The sequence below is a fragment of the Canis lupus genome, chromosome 6 (genome assembly GCF_011100685.1).
Source record: "Canis lupus familiaris isolate Mischka breed German Shepherd chromosome 6, alternate assembly UU_Cfam_GSD_1.0, whole genome shotgun sequence".
Taxonomy (NCBI): Eukaryota; Metazoa; Chordata; class Mammalia; order Carnivora; family Canidae; genus Canis; species Canis lupus.
The window spans coordinates 53,842,614-53,858,690 of record NC_049227.1 but is presented as its reverse complement, the minus strand read 5'-3'; the positions used below and the strand labels follow the sequence as shown (position 1 = coordinate 53,858,690).

The 16,077-nt window shown below is 35.3% G+C and overlaps 2 long non-coding RNA genes across 3 annotated transcripts in view; one reads left to right on the top strand and one right to left on the bottom strand.

The window, feature by feature from the left end:
• Window positions 1–16,077, top strand: part of LOC102156097 — a 42,706-nt gene that overhangs the window by 486 nt on the left and 26,143 nt on the right. The window lies entirely within an intron of this gene.
• LOC111096377 overlaps window positions 1–16,077 on the bottom strand; it is a 352,626-nt gene that overhangs the window by 310,618 nt on the left and 25,931 nt on the right. The gene's annotated exons all lie outside the window — the stretch shown is intronic.

Here is a 16,077-nt window from a genome sequence, read left to right as displayed (position 1 = left end):
TTTATTTATTCATGAGAGACACAGAGAGAGAGAGAGAGAAAGAGAGAGAGAGAGAGGCAGAGACACAGGCAGAGGGAGAAGCAGGCTCCATGCAGGGAGCCTGACGTAGGACTCGATCCCAGGTCTCCAGGATCAGGCCCTGGGCTGAACGTGGCACTAAACCGCTGAGCCACCCGGGATGCCCAACAGGGTATATATTTAAATAGTGAATACATTTATTTAATAATTACAGGTCTGTTCATATCTTTAATTTATTTACAAGTCATTTTTGGCATATTATATTCTTTTGGAAACTTCACATAAACTTTCAAATTTATAAATTTATTTACAAGCAAATATATAAATATTTCAAATTTAAAGTTTACATTGTAGTATACTATTTTATTTATTTATTTATTTAAGAGAGGGAGGGGGAGAATGGGAGGAGCAGCAGAGGAAAAAGGCGAGAGAATATCAGACTCTGCCAAGCATAGAGCCCAATGCCTCCATCTCACCACTCTGACATCACAAAGTCCCCCATACTATAGTTTTTATTTTTTTAATTTATTTTTCTTAAGATTTTATTTATTTATTCATGAGAGACATACAGAGAGAGGCAGAGACAGGCAGAGGGAGAAGCAGGCTCCCTGTGGGGAGCCCAATGTAGGACTCCATCCCAGGGCCCTGGAATGATGATGCCCTGAGCCCAAGGCAGATGCTCAAGCACTGAACCACTCAGGTGTCTCACCATACTTATTTTTAAAAAATCTTTGACTCCAGTTGTCTTCTTTGTTTCTTTTCTAATAGTTACTTTATTTCTTTTTCTTTACCTTTAGTCAATTATATTATTTTTAGAATTCTAAGAATGTAACTTATTTTAATAGTCTTTCTGCCATAGAACCACCTTTATTTTTGCTTATTCACTCTCCTATTTTTGTTTTTTCTACTTCTATTTTCTACTCTTATGCGAATATTCCCTTCATTACACTTAGGTGGTTTAACTTATTTTTTTTCAATTCTTTAAATTAGTGACTCTGATGACACTGATTTTAATTCTTCTTTTCTAACAAATATTTAGAGATAAAAATCTCCGTCTAAATCATGTTGGCATTACCCTACAAGTTTGATATGTAATCTTTTCATTTTCAAATCATTTTATTTTTTTCATTTTCACTCAATTTTAAAATGGATAAAAACTTATTGTAATTTTTTGACTCATGGGTTACTTAAACATTTGTGTTTGAATGTCCATGGAAATGTTTGTGTTATCATTGTTATTGATTTAAATAATGATGTAATGGCTTTGGTGTTTTTGTTATTGATTTCGATGACAATGCAATGATTCAACTGCATTTTCATTAGAAAACATGGTCTATATCTTATTGATATCAGGAAGATACGCTTTGAATTGTAGTCAATTTTTATAAATGTTCTATTTGTACTTCAGAATAATGCCCAGGGTTATATATAGAAATCTATTAGAATAAGCTTGGATAACTAGGCTGTTCAGATTTCTATACATTTACAAATATATTTTCTGCATAATCTACTAATTATTCAGAGTGTTTTGTTCAATTAAATCAATAAGATCGTAAATTAATCTATTACTCTTTATAATTCTATCAGTTTGTTTCCTAATATATTTTGAAGCTATCTTATTAGGTACTGGAAAATGTAGACTTTCTAGATTTTTCTTGGTGAATTATTCATTTTTCATTATATTCTGACTCTTTTTATCTCTCATAATATCTTCAATTCTATTTGATATTAATAGATCTGCCACAGCTTTTATTTTCATTGGAATTTGCTTGTTGCATTTTTCCCCTCTTTTTTTAACTTTTTGGGTGTGCCTTTATGCAAATGACAAGAAGATTTTTTTAATTGTTCTGAAAAATCTCTTTTATTGTTAGATTTTTTTTTATATTGTTTACTGACAAAATCTAGACATGCTTCCAACATCTTAGATTTTGCTTATTTATCATGTCTTTGGAGGGGAAAGAGGTTATTTTCTTTTCTGGATTCTAGCTATTATAGATTTATGCTTTTACCTTCCTTCTCTATTGATCTTTTTTACCTTCCTTCTCTACTGATCTCTTTTACCTTCCTTCTCTACTGATCTCTTCCTTCTCTACTGATTTAGAAACTACATATTTCATTTCTATTCTATTAGTAGTTAGCCTTCAAATTTTACACTTTAATGCGTAACTTTTCTAAGTCTAATTGTAATCCTTATCTACTCAAACAATTTAAAGGACTTGATGCATCAACTTAAAATTCCTTCAGTGTTACTTGTATTGTTGCTCAATACTTCATTTCCACAATGAACGGTGATTACAATTACTAATTTTATGCCATCAATAATTACTTAGCTATACTTGTGTTTTACCAATTTGCTTACTATCGTTTCTTGCATCTCACTCCTTCCTTTTAGGTTTCTTCTTCCTTAGGTACTTCTTTTAGAATCTCTTTCAGTGAGGATCTATGAATGAGATTATATTCTAACAGTCTTTAGTAAGAATGTTTTACATTACCCTAAGTCTTAAATGAGAACTTAATGATGCAAAGTTTATATTTACAGCTACTTTTCTCTCAGAGCCTTAAAATGATTATTTTAACACCTTCTGACTATTATTGCTTTTTATTTGGTATGCTGTAATTTTACTATGATGTATCTGTATGCAGATTTATTTATTCATTCATTAGCTTATTCATTTATTTAATTCTACTCTGATGATAATGTTTGCTACTATATATTACATTATAAATAAAAATAAAGTTGGTTCTAGGGAAAATATGATACGATGTTTATCATTATATTTTATGAAATCTGAAAAATTCTTAGCCACAACTTCTTGTGGTATGCTGATTAACGGCCCCCAAAGGAATCCATGTCCTAATTCTCAGAACCTGAGGGATGTTACTTTGTATGTCAAAAAGAACTTTCATCACATCTATTTTCCATTTCTCTTCTTGCTCTCTTTAGGAGTTTGCAAAATGCTGTGTAAAATGCTCTCTACCTGATTTTTTAATTTCACTGACTATATTGTTCTTTTATAGATGCTCTATTCAAATATTTTTCATATCTGCCTCCTGTTCCTTTCTAATAGCATTTTATTGTATTTTGAAATTTTATATGTCCTTCTTCCATATTTTATTAAATTTTAAATACATTTATAATTTCTTAGGTCTATATCTAATGTTCATAAGGATTTAATACTAATGTTTAATATGCCTGCTGATTCTCTCTCATTGTGAATTTTCTCCTTGTTTGTTCAAAATGTTGAATTGTGAAGTTATTATTCAGCAGGACTATATCTGTGAGAGTTCTGAGTAGCCCTTCTAAGACCTGAATTTTTGGGCAAGTCTCAGTTCTCATTCTCTATCTTCAATAGGTCCATAATCTGGCCTCCTATTCCTACCCAGAAGTTAGTCCAAGAATTTACACACCCAATGGAAAAGATCTTTTAGCAAAGCTCCAGCATCAGATTCATTTACTTTCAGCTCTTTTTTGTTTGTTTTCTTCTTCATTTCTTGTCACTAGAGATTTTCCCAGTTTTCTGAAGAATTTGGCTTTTATAAGGATGATTGCTATATTTTATCATGCATGTGTTGGGTTTTGTAGTTAGAAAGAATTTCATCTTGCTTTACTTATAACTTTGCTAGAATTCAAAGTCCAGGAGAGATTTTTTAAGGTAATATTTTAAATCAAATCCATCTTGAGACAAAGCTGCTTTTTTCTTGCTTACACTAGTAGGAAGTATTCAAGCAGAGTTGGATATGCCATTTATGTAGATGTTCAAACAGCCTCTCCTTTGAGGGAAGTTGGAGATCATTTGTAAGCTTGCCCTAAGTCTGGGATTTAGTTTTTCGTACTCAATCACTTATCTTGAAACTTCAGTCTTCTTTTGTAGATGTTCTTGATTTAACTTAATTTAAAGGCTGAGTTATTTAATGAAGATAGTCACTAGCTATAGTTTTCTTCACACAAGTACTGTCAATACCCTAATAACCATAGATCTCCTATTTTAAGAAATGATAATCTAAAACATAAAGTTGTTAGCTTGTGGAATTAATATAAATTACCTATGATTGAAATATTATATTTAATGAAATTTGATTCAGTCTCTGAGCTATATAAGCTTATTTTTTCCTTTGTTATTTTTTGTTCTTTTTTTTTTTAAGATTTTATTTATTTATTCATGAGAGACACAGAGAGAAAGGCAGAGACACAGGCAGAGAGAGGAGAAGCAGGCTCCATGCAGGGAGCCCGATGTGGGACTCGATCCCAGGACTCCAGGATCATGCCCTGAGCCAAAAGTAGACGCTCAACCACTGAGCTACCCAGGCGTCCCTTGTTCTCTTTTCCTAATAAAAGAATTAGGATGTTAATTAATCTGTGTGGATAGTAAAGGAAAAATGATAATAATCATATAGTTTGCCACTGTCTATTAAATGATTACTGTAAACAGATATTATTATAAATATCCCATATAATATTATCTAATTCATTCTTAGAATAATCTTATAATATTCATATAACTTCACCTATTTTTCAGATTAAGAAAGTAAAGCTTTGTAACTTGCTCAATTAAGGTCATCCTGTAGATAAGCAATGGATCCAGGATTTGAACACAGGTCTATCTGACTTAAAAACATGTGCTCTTTCTCCTGTGGGAGCATCTAGCCTATAAAGACCCAGAGACAACTAATAATTTCTAGTAAGTACATACTAGTGTGTAATAAAGTATTTAATCTTGTCTAGAAAGAGGTCTGACTTTTGTCTTTGGCATCTGGGAGGCAATCTCTAAGCCTCTGGAATGTCATACTTGATAGGAATGTCTTTGTTTGCCTGAGATCATGCTGCATAGTCTAGCAGTATCATTTCAGATAGAAGCTAACTATGCCAGAAAAACCAACAAACAATGTGGTTTAATGTGAGAGCTTTGGGTCACCTGGAGATCCACCATATTGGCAATGATCAATCAATCAATTATATGTAGATCATGGAGCACCAATAAAAACTCTGAAAAAAAAAAAAAAGAAGAAAACTCTGGACTCTAGAACTCAGGGGAACTTCCTAGATTAGTAATGCTCCATGCATATTGTCATACACTGATGTCAGAAAAGTAACATGTCCTGACTCGAAAGGGAGAGAACAAGGGAAGCTCTATTTCTGATATTTTTCTAGATTCTGTCTCATTTGCTTCTTCCTTTGGCTGATTATAATTTGCATCCTTTCTCTGTAATAAACCATAACCTCAAATGCAGCAGCTTTCAATGAATTCTGTGAGTACTTCTGGAATTATTGAAACACCTGGTGTTTTGGGGAACCCTTAGAATGTGCAGATAGTGTCAAAATTCAGTGTGGTTTTGTGTGGATTGTGTTCCTTCTACCTGTAGTTAGTTAACTCTAAGCAGATAGAAAGTCATGAAAAGTGGGCTGTAGAAATGTGAAAAACTAAGAGGGAAGAAATGTCTGACCAAGTCAGAAAATCCTGAGTTTATCTAGAAGTTAAGGAAAGAACATTATTCTAGGAAAAATGAACAAAGGCAAGGAATCAGGAAGCAAATATCATATTCCACTTAACCAAATACACCATGTAAGTGGTACCAAAATAAAACTGAACAAATAAAGCTACCAATTAAATTATCATATGCCACTAATTGGAAGATCCATCCTTCATATTAGAGATGTTAAAAATATCTTAATAAAATCAATAAAATATGGTGGACTACTTAAGAACTGGCGCCACACTAAGTGTGGCCAATACATTAGATATTTCAAGGCTATGAGTGGAGGGAAACATGTAGATGGGAGGGGTAACAAGAAATGATGTTAAGGAAGTAACTCAGAGGCAGACTGTGAAGTTTAGGTGAAACATAAATATTCCTTATATGCCATTCCTTCTGATAAGAGCCTTATGTAAAGTATGTCTTTCGATGGTCAGAATGACTTAAAGTATATTATACAGATAGAGAAATGGAAGCTCAGAGAAGCTACAAAGTTAAGCAAGGTCAGAAGCCTATTAAGCTGGGAGGCTAACTTTAAAGCAAGTGTTTCTGATTCTAAAATATACAGTGAAGTGCTTAGATTTTACCTGTAGCAGGGGCCGTAAGGAGAGTAATGACATTTTCTTTGAGAATGTAACTCTGGTAATACTGGGAAAACACTGGCCACAAAGAGACAGTAGGCTTTTGCAATAGTCTGAGCTGATGTTTTACGGTCATAAGCTAAGGAAAGATGAAAGTTTCAATGGCAAAAGGAACACTTAGGGAAACAACAAGGATGACTCTGAGGTATCTAGATTGCAAAGTTATGATTATTAGAGTCACAAAACATTTGGAGGGAAAGTGAATTATGACTTAAAATTCAAATTTAAGTTCCAGGTACTTGCTAAGTATCTCAATTGGCCAGTATGCCCCATGTATCAGACAGGGCAAACTGATGCACATTTAGATGTCTGAATACATACAAGTTTAGAATATGCAAATGAGTGAAATCACCCAAGGAGATCATATATAGATAGAGAAAATGTTTAAAGCCAGATCCCTAAACAATCCCAACATATAAGGGGCATTCAGAAGAAATAACTAGATCTGTCAATAGAGAAACAAAAGGCTGTCCTGCTGTCTTGTAAGAAAGAAGTTAACAACATTGCAGCAGAGAAGGAATGTAGGATAAAAACTACAATTAGTTCATTAAAATTGGCAACAGTAGTCACTATTTAATGATCATGACTAAGTAAGTTGGTTGATGAAGACCAAAACTACATTGTAATGAGTTAAAAAGGGAGTATTAGTTTTTGCGTGCTTTAAAACTACCACCATTTGGGGTGCCTGGGTAGCTCAGTTGGTTAAGCAGCTGACTTTTGATTTTGCCTTAGGTCATAATCTCTGAGTCCTGCGATCAAGCCCCGCATTGAGCTCCATACTCAGCATGGAGTCTGCTTGAGGATACTCTCTTCCTTCTGCTCCTCCCCTGCTCACATGCATGTGTGCTCTCTCTCTCTCTCTCTCAAATAAATAAATAAATCTTTAAATAAAATAAATAAACCAACTGTTCAGTTAACTTGCAATTCTGTGAGACAGTAATTTAGGCCAGGCTCAGGTGGGTGATTTTTCAGGACTCAGTTGGACTTATTCTTCCTACTTTTAGTCAACTGCCAGTCAGCTTCTGGAGGTTATCTGGCTGTCAGTTGGGGTGATAATGGCATTTGGGCCATGTGTCTCTCATCACCCAGCAGGCTAACCCAGATTTGCTCACATCGCAGCTCTGAAAGAATCCAAGAGGGTGAGCAGAAGCATGAAAAGACTCCTGAGATGAAAGCACAGACTGACATACTATCACTGCTTTCCCCCCCTCTACTGGCTGAAGCCAATCACAAGGGCAACCAGATTTAACAGGGGAGAAAATGGACATCACCTCCTGATGGGAGGAATGGCAAACATACTTCAAAAGGATTTAGAAATAAAGAATTGTGGATATTTTTGCAATCTACCACAAAGAACAACATAAGGAAGAGCAAACAGAAAATAGTACCTGACTTTGTCAATAAAGTAATGATGAGAAAATGATACAGAACACCTTAGTGGAAAAGGTGGCATAGCAGGTTTTCTATTCCATAAGCAGGAAAATTAAGCTAAACTTTAAGGCTGCTGTGTCTCCAACTCTTTTGGTGCTATTGTTTATCATCTGCATCCATTTTGTTTTCAATTGCAAGTTACTGCCAAAACCATCCGTCCCCAAGTTTGAAATGCTTGAATGTGGATATTGATTTGAAGACATAAATCAGAATGAGACATTTGATCTGATCTGCTAAGATTTGTTTCTGTCAAATTCCATTTTACAATTAGCTATTGGAGTAATCTTTCTAAACTGCCTTTTCTAACTGTGTTTGTTCAGGTCCTTACTGGAGCAGACACCAAAAAGAAATTATAATTGCAAGAGAATTATCAGGGAAATGCTCAACCTAGGATTTTTTTACATATAATTTAATAAATTATCACAGCAATATAGATTGTGTTTTATCACCCTTGAGCAACATTTCAGTTTGATCACTGTAGACATCTAAACTAGCTGTTGGCACAAAAATCACCTAAGTCTTGATGTTTGAGAACACTATTCTGTGAGCTGACAAGTGGTTTGGCATAAGAGATCTAGAGCAACAAGGATCCAGTTCTTTCTTCATACAGCTGGTTAGTGTTCAAGTACAGGGTTTTGTTTATGATGTCATTATAAACATCATTCTCTGTTAAGAGAATTTAATGATACTTGCTGTGATAAAAATTTAATGCTACTTATTGAAGAATGACAAATTTGTATCATCAGGAGGATGAGATCTCTCACATAGGCCAACACCATAATATTGCTAATAATAACCACAACAGTAATAACAACAATGGCTAAAGTTGTGTTATAAATGAATATTATATGCTTTGCTCCAGTACTCAAGCAGAAGGAAGAGTTGGTTTCATCATGCTGTAAGATGATTGTTAATTTTTAATACTGTTAATGTTTATTAGTGACAGATGACTGGCTTTAAGTGTCTTATGAATAATAAATAAACTAGGTGGGTGTCTGGTGTCTGTCACAAATGTGCATTCAAGGCCAACGGAGCTGCCCTTTATTTGGCTTTGGAGACCTTGCATGCATAGATGATAACAGAATGTACCTTCAGGAATTGGGGCCAAGTTTTCACATTTTAGCACTGAAAACAGTGGGGGAATTCTTGGCACTTTTTCAAGTCTCTGAGAGTCTACTGAAGTCCTGAGACATAGGAAAGTTCATCTCAGATGTTTTAGCAAATAGAAAACTGCTGGAAAATGTTTCTCTTGTTCCCTGGCCCTGTTGAATTCATAACACTTAAACACCTGTGTCCATCAAATAGAACACACAGGATCACAGCTAGAGCTGTTCTTGACTTTGCAATTTCATTGACTGACAGTTTAATATCTATTTATTTTCACATCTGACACCAGTAAAGACAGGCTGGCATCATGAATGTCAAGACATTATGCTGACAACTGTATTTTTTTTTTTTTATCATTTGGGGGGATAGAGGAAGGTTCAACATTCCCAAGAAAAGTATTCTTTTCAAGCACTGCAGCTCCAATAAAGACCAAATTATAGTTCAGATATAATTGGCAGTAACTATTGATAGGTTACCTGTACATGTTTATATAGGAACGAGTACATTCAATTTGAGATTTGCTAGTAAACTAACTGTTACTGTTATACTCTGGAATGAAATGTGTAATTATACTATTTAAATAGCTGAAACAGCTGCCATTACTGTGGACCGTGTAAACAGTGTTTTCTGTGCTAAAATTGAATGTTTAGAATATGGTCCCTTATTTTCAGCAGCTCTTGTTTAGTCTCTGAAATACAAACAAGAGGTCTAGCTCCATTGCAGTTCCATAGTATCAGAACAACACTCTAGATAAGAAGCATTCACAAAACGAAAGTGAGATGGATTTTTAAAATCTTAAGCAAGACCGAAGTGTTGCTCAAAATTAACCACAATGTACTGAACATAACGTTCACATTGGGAACTGTGTAAAATACATTTTCGTTTCCATATGCTGAAGCAGCTCAGGAGAAAGCCTTTTGTCTCTCTCATTTACACCAACTATCTAAACACAAAATAATTCAATTTTACTGTACCTCTATGTATGGCTGGGGAAATATTATTATGATGCTGCAATCACTGAACTTTTCAGTCTGCTATCTTGAGAATTTTCTCATGGCTAGCGGTAAGGTCTGATAATTCACAAAACTAGTTTCACTGTGCAACCGTTAGGGAGCTGCCTTATAATCAGGCAGTACTGAATGGACTGACTTTATTGCCTTTATAGTTTAGGATTGAAGTATACTATTACATCTTACAATTCTCCTCCCCAGTGTCATTTTGCCAAGTACTCTAAGAATGAAATATGCTCTCTAAACTGAAATTTTGTTCAGAGTGCATTCATTCACAGAAATTAGGCCTGAGATTGATTGTGGATTTCCACAAAATCACATTAATTTCAGTTCTTGGCAATTACAGTATAATTAGTGTTATTGATGTAGCAGCCTCATAAATAAATATTTTGTAGCCATATAGAGGGCTTTTGTTTGTTTCTTGTTTTATGTGTTTGTTTAGGCATCATTTATGGCTGAAATTAGGCCTGGGTGCCTTTGCTCCTATTACGGAGGGAAGCATACAGGGAGGGGTAAAGAGAAGGAAGGAATCAGAATCCTCTCCTCCAATTTACTGAATCTATTTCAATGGCACATTCATATAAGCTTAATCATGATTCCCTCTATCCTGAGTTCTCCATATCCCAGGTCCCCAGCCCACAGTCAATTTACTTTTGTCTCTCAATATCAATATCAATCCTCTTCTTTGGCCCCTATACCATTATGACCTCACATACAATGTTCTTAGGTCTTTTCTCCAATACTCCTAGTAGTTTCCTATACCTGTTTTGCTTTCACATCATCCTTTAATATTTTGTAAATCTGTCATGATTTTCAAGGTGCACTGGATTTGGAATCAGGAGCACTGGACTTAAGTCCAGCCTCTGGAACTAATATATATGTTAATTGAGTAAATATTCATTTCTAAAATGAGAGTGATACTAATTTATTCATTCAGCAAATGTTTACTGAACAATGATTATGTGTCAGAGACTATTTCAGGTACTAGGACATAGCAATGAAAATTAAATCAGCCAAGGCCACTCCCTCATGGGCCTTACATTCTAAAGTCATCTACCTTTAAAGGATCAAAGAGAAAATATATGTGAAAGTTTGTTATAAACTATAAATATAGCTAATGTATTTTATGCCAACAATAACAACAACAACAAAAAAGCGATTGTTTTTGCTTTTGTTTTGCCTAACCCAGAAAAAAAAATCAGTTTGCCATCGTATAAAGCCTAGTTTCCTAAAGTTGGTGAAAAGGAAAAGAAACAGAAAATATTTGCAAAAATGGAATGTACATGAAGTTATTGTGGAAAAAGAGGGAAATGTAGAAAAAAATACAAATGATCAAACTGACAGTACTGAGTGTGCCCACACACAAAGTATATGGTGTTTAAGAAGAGGGGCCAATGCTGATTTATCAACCAGGACAGAACAGTGCAGCAGTCAGAGCCAAGATTGGGCATATAGAGACTGTGTATCTATTCCCCTTCTGTTCTGTGATCTATATGATCTTGGTCCAGTCACTCTACCTGTCTGGGCTTCATTTTCCTAGTCTATGAAAAGAGAAGGTGGACTTCTTGGTTTCCAAAAATGCCTTTCAGCTGTTGTCTTCTGTGACTGAAAAGCAGGAGTTTGTGTCTTTGAGTTGAGTCTTCAACTAGAACCCTCCAAAATGCTTGCCCCAAGGGAGACCCAGGATATTTTTTCTGTAATAGAGGAAGTATTTAGTTCACTTTTTTTTTCAAAGTCGTGGTAAAATATACAAAACAAAGTTTATCATATTAGCCATATTTAAGAATACAGTTCAACATGGTTAAGTACATTCCTACTGTTATGCCTATTTCACTTAAAAAAAAAGATTTATTTTATTTTAGAGAGAGAGCACAGTAGAGAGGGGCAGAGGGAGAGGGAGAGAATCTCAAGAAGACTCCCTTCTGAGTGTGGAGCTGGCCTCAGCCTCAGGGCTCCATCTTATGACTCTGAGATGATGACCTGAGCTGGAATCAAGAGTTGGACACTTAACCCACTGAGTCACCCAGGCACTCCACCTATATCACTCTTAAGTGCTAAAAATAAATGACAAAGTATATTGTCTCTTCATTAAAAAATTGGCAGACATTTAATCTAATGAATGCTCAATCTTTGGACTTTTTAGGAACATATATTTTATCTAGCTATGTATAGTTTCCACCAGTCTTAGTTTTGATTAAGGAAACAACCTCAAAAACCAAATTTCTAGGGGCAGAGGGAGAGGGAGAGAATCTCAAGAAGACTCCCTTCTGAGCGTGGAGCTGGCCACACACAGCTGGGTGGTGCAGTCAGATGAGCATCCAACTCTTGGTTTTGGCTCAGGTTGTGGTCTCAGGTCATGAGATCAAGCTTTGCTCAGCATGGAGCCCACTTAAGACTCTCTCTAACTCTCCCTCTCCCCATCTCTGCTTCCATGCTCTCTCTCTAAAATAAATAAATAAATCTTTAAAAAAAAAACCACTAAATTTCTAGAGTCAATAAATACAATTCAAATTACTTTTATGTATTAGTCTTAAAGGTATTCTTGACATTTTTTCCTGTTTTCTGAGACTCTATAAAGGCATTCAGAGGGGAGGATAGTTTTAGATTCCCACTCAGACTTACCAGTGGATTTAAAAGTAAATAGGGACAAATGGACTCTCATATTTGTGATATGCAACAAAGAAAACTTAAGCCTCTCTTGACTCCACATCATGTCTCTTGTCCCCCCAAAACTCCAAAATGACAATACTCATCTAATTATGAATACAAAGAGACATCATATTCCAGAAATAAAAAAATTTAAGTAGATAATATTTTTCACATTTTAGGTCCTGTGGGAAAATCTTTATCTTTATTGAATGGAGGAGAACTTACATAGGTAATGATCAAGTGACCTAACCCAAATCCCATCCCTGCTGTCTACTTTCTCAGTGAACAGTGACTGTTCTTGCTCCTTTCCACAGAAGATTGTGTCATTTTCCAGATTGAGCACTTCAGGCCATACTCATGGGTCTCCAAAAGCCATGAGCCTTGATATGCTGTTGCCCCCCTGATATTACACTGAGTGCTCACAGTAGAATGGGAAGATGAGACGATCATATGATCATAATGTCATTGTTTATATTCCCACAAAAAAAGAACAGTTTTAAAGGCTAATGTGATTTTCCATTATTATGTCACCCTTAATAACACTGCTATTTTGCTAAGAGATAAGCAAAGAGAATGGAAAATGAGACAAAGCCATAAAGCAAGTATTCCATTTGGGCACTCAAAAATATTACCAGATGATATTTACTAACTTTTGACAACTCAAAAGGACTACTTCTTTTCTTCTTTCTTTTTCTTTTTCTTTTTTTTTTTTTTAGGACTACTTCTTTGGATATGAGGTTTGTAGGATTTCTCATTAACTCTTCCCTCCATAGCCAATGCCTAATGTGAGTGGTGTAAGAGACAATACTCCATGAGTGACAAGGTCTTCCCAAAGTAGAAGCAAAAATTAATGAAAGGTCTATCTCAGCATGTCTCTGTGTGAAAAACCCATACTGCCTTTTCAAACAATAACTCAGTTCAAATAACTCAGTTCAACTAAAGGCATTCTTAAATCACCACCTCTGGTTTTAATTTGGGGAACTGAAAATTTGCCACCAGGCTTATCATTACTATTTCAAAATGACACTCATCACTGGGTCATATTTATAAGAATTTTATTTGTTCATGTGAACACAATTCTTAACATTGTCATAGTATAATAATAGTGATTCTTCAATAGTGATTCTACAAAGCATTTAAATGTTCAAGGTACTTCTACCCAGATGATGTATTATACTCTCTATAAAGTGCTATTAAACCAGCAGTCAAACAATAAATACCACAAACACAGACATTTGGAATGTGGAAAGTTCTGTAATATCCTTATAAATTCAAAATGTCTCACTTGCTAATCAAATGTCTCAAATATGATCATTGCCTAGAGTTGATGATAATGAAGTTACTAGTAGTTCTGAAAACCTATAGGAGAGATTCATCTGCTTTTCTTCTGACAGATTATAAATTTAGCTCTCAAAAGTAATTACCAAAATTTTGTTCCTCTCAAGTATTTTACTTGTTGAGATGCCTGGGTGGCTCAGTGGTTGAGCATCTGCCTTTGGCTCAGGGAGTAATTCCAGGCCTAGGGATCTAGCCCTGCATTGGGCTCCCTGCGAGAAGCCTGCTTCTTCCTCTTGCTGTCTCTGCCTATCTTTGTCTCTCATGAATAAATAAATACAATCTTTAAAAAAAAAGTATTTTACTTGTGATAGGTCTCTGAAGGTGGCTCATGGTGTCAGCATTAGGGAATCTATTCAAGCCATGCAGATGGTAGACATAAGAACAAATATTCCTTAAAATTAATAGGATACTTGTTCTACAATTAGCTTATGGGTTGCAAGGTCATATAAAAGGGAATCTGTTGACAAATGAGCACCACCTAAACCTCAGTATTTTTTGGCACTAATTAAATTACACATTTAGCTTGATTACTTCAAATAGTTTCCTTCTTTGCACATCATTGTGCAAAGGGGGACATCATTGCATCATACTGCTTAGCCATAACTGGCTGCTTAGATTGAAAACTTCATTTTCATAGTTGATATGGAGTGTGAAAGGTAAGAAAGCCTTTGTGTATAGTTTTAAGTATCCAACACAGGGAAAAAGTCTGCACTGTGGTGTGATATCTGTTGTTGGATGTAAAAAGGGTCTCAACTTCAGAGCCATATGAAAGAAAGCCTCTTTCACAAAGAAAATATTTCACAAGAAAGAATGCTTATCTCCAACTTATTGGGCTGACAGAAAAACAAGCATTTAAATATAGAAGTCAACATATGGGCAGCCCAGGTGGCTCAGTGGTTTAGCGCCTGCCTTCAGCCCAGGGCCTGATCCTGGAGACCCAGGATCGAGTCCCACATCGGGCTCCCTGCATGGAGCCTGCTTCTCCCTCTGCCTGTGTCTCGGCCTCTCTCTCTCTCTCTCTCTCTCTCTCTTTGTCTCTCATGAATTTAAAAAGAAAAGTCAACATGCAATTGGAAATACTTAAATATACATTATATTTTGGTCTTTTTACATGATATAATCCTTAATTCAATTCTTTTTTAATTTTTGATTATTTATTTTTTTAATTTAATTTTTTAAAGATTTTTATTTTTTTATTCATAGAGACAGAGAGAGAGAGAGAGAGAGAGAGAGAGGCAGAGACACAGGCAGAGGGAGAAGCAGGCTCCATGCAGAGAGCCTGACATGGGACTCGATCCTTAATTCAATTCTTAATTGTTGTCAGGTATGCATAGGTAAGTGTAGTCTTTCTGGGTTATGATCTCTAATAGAATAGACTTGTCTCTTTGAGGGCTAAATGCAGAATATTATGTGGATGGTAGTATAAAACCAAAGACATTTTCCCTTTTAAAAAATAAACAAATATACTTATCAAAGTTTTAGCCTTAGATTAGCCTGATGTATTGGGTTCATATTTTCACCTCCACATAATGAAGAATACCATTTCTGAAAGGTAAAAAATAATGAAAGACCTTGGGTGTTTTTATTAAAACAACAATACATTTTTTACCTAAAATCTTGTCCTCGTATACTTCCTGCAGCTATATAAAAAGTATCGAAAACTCAACATGTCTTTCTTTGCATTGTCAAAGGGCTGCATTTTCAGTGTGTGTGTGTGTGTGTGTGTGTGTGTGTGTGTGTGTATAGGTATGTTTCCAGATCATGCTCATGACCTATGTAGCTTCCCAAAGTCAAGGAAGAAAAAGATTCATAGAAATCAGAAAATCAGAGAGGTGGAAAAGTCTAGGTCTTTTCTGCTTGAGGAAACTGGCTTCATATTGTTAAATAATATGGTCAAAGTTAGCAGCAGATTCACTCAAACGTTATGATCCTGAGTAGCCCACTTGTATATTTTCCATTGCATCATCTCTCCTTACAGTGAGCTTCTTTAAAATAAAGTTTATTTTAATGTTTATTACATTCATACCATCATAGTGTTTAAAACACAGGGCAGGGGATCCCTGGGTGGCTCAGCGGTTTAGCACCTGCCTTTGGCCCAGGATGTAATCCTGGATACCTGGGATCCAGTCCCACGTTGGGCTCCCTGCATGGAGCCTACTTCTCTCACTGCCTGTGTCTCTCATGAATAAATAAAATCTTAAAAAAAAAAAACAAACAGAGGCAAATAATAATGGAAAAAAAAATTCCCTTTCCTCACCCCCAGTATTGCTTTCCAGGGACTCCACATATGAACATTTCTGGTTTTGTTCACCTGATGTTATACCTCTCCTCCACCTCTCCCAATACAACACTCATATTGACATTTTTTACTTAACTACTTTAAATATTGTCTCTTACCTTGAGCTCTGATG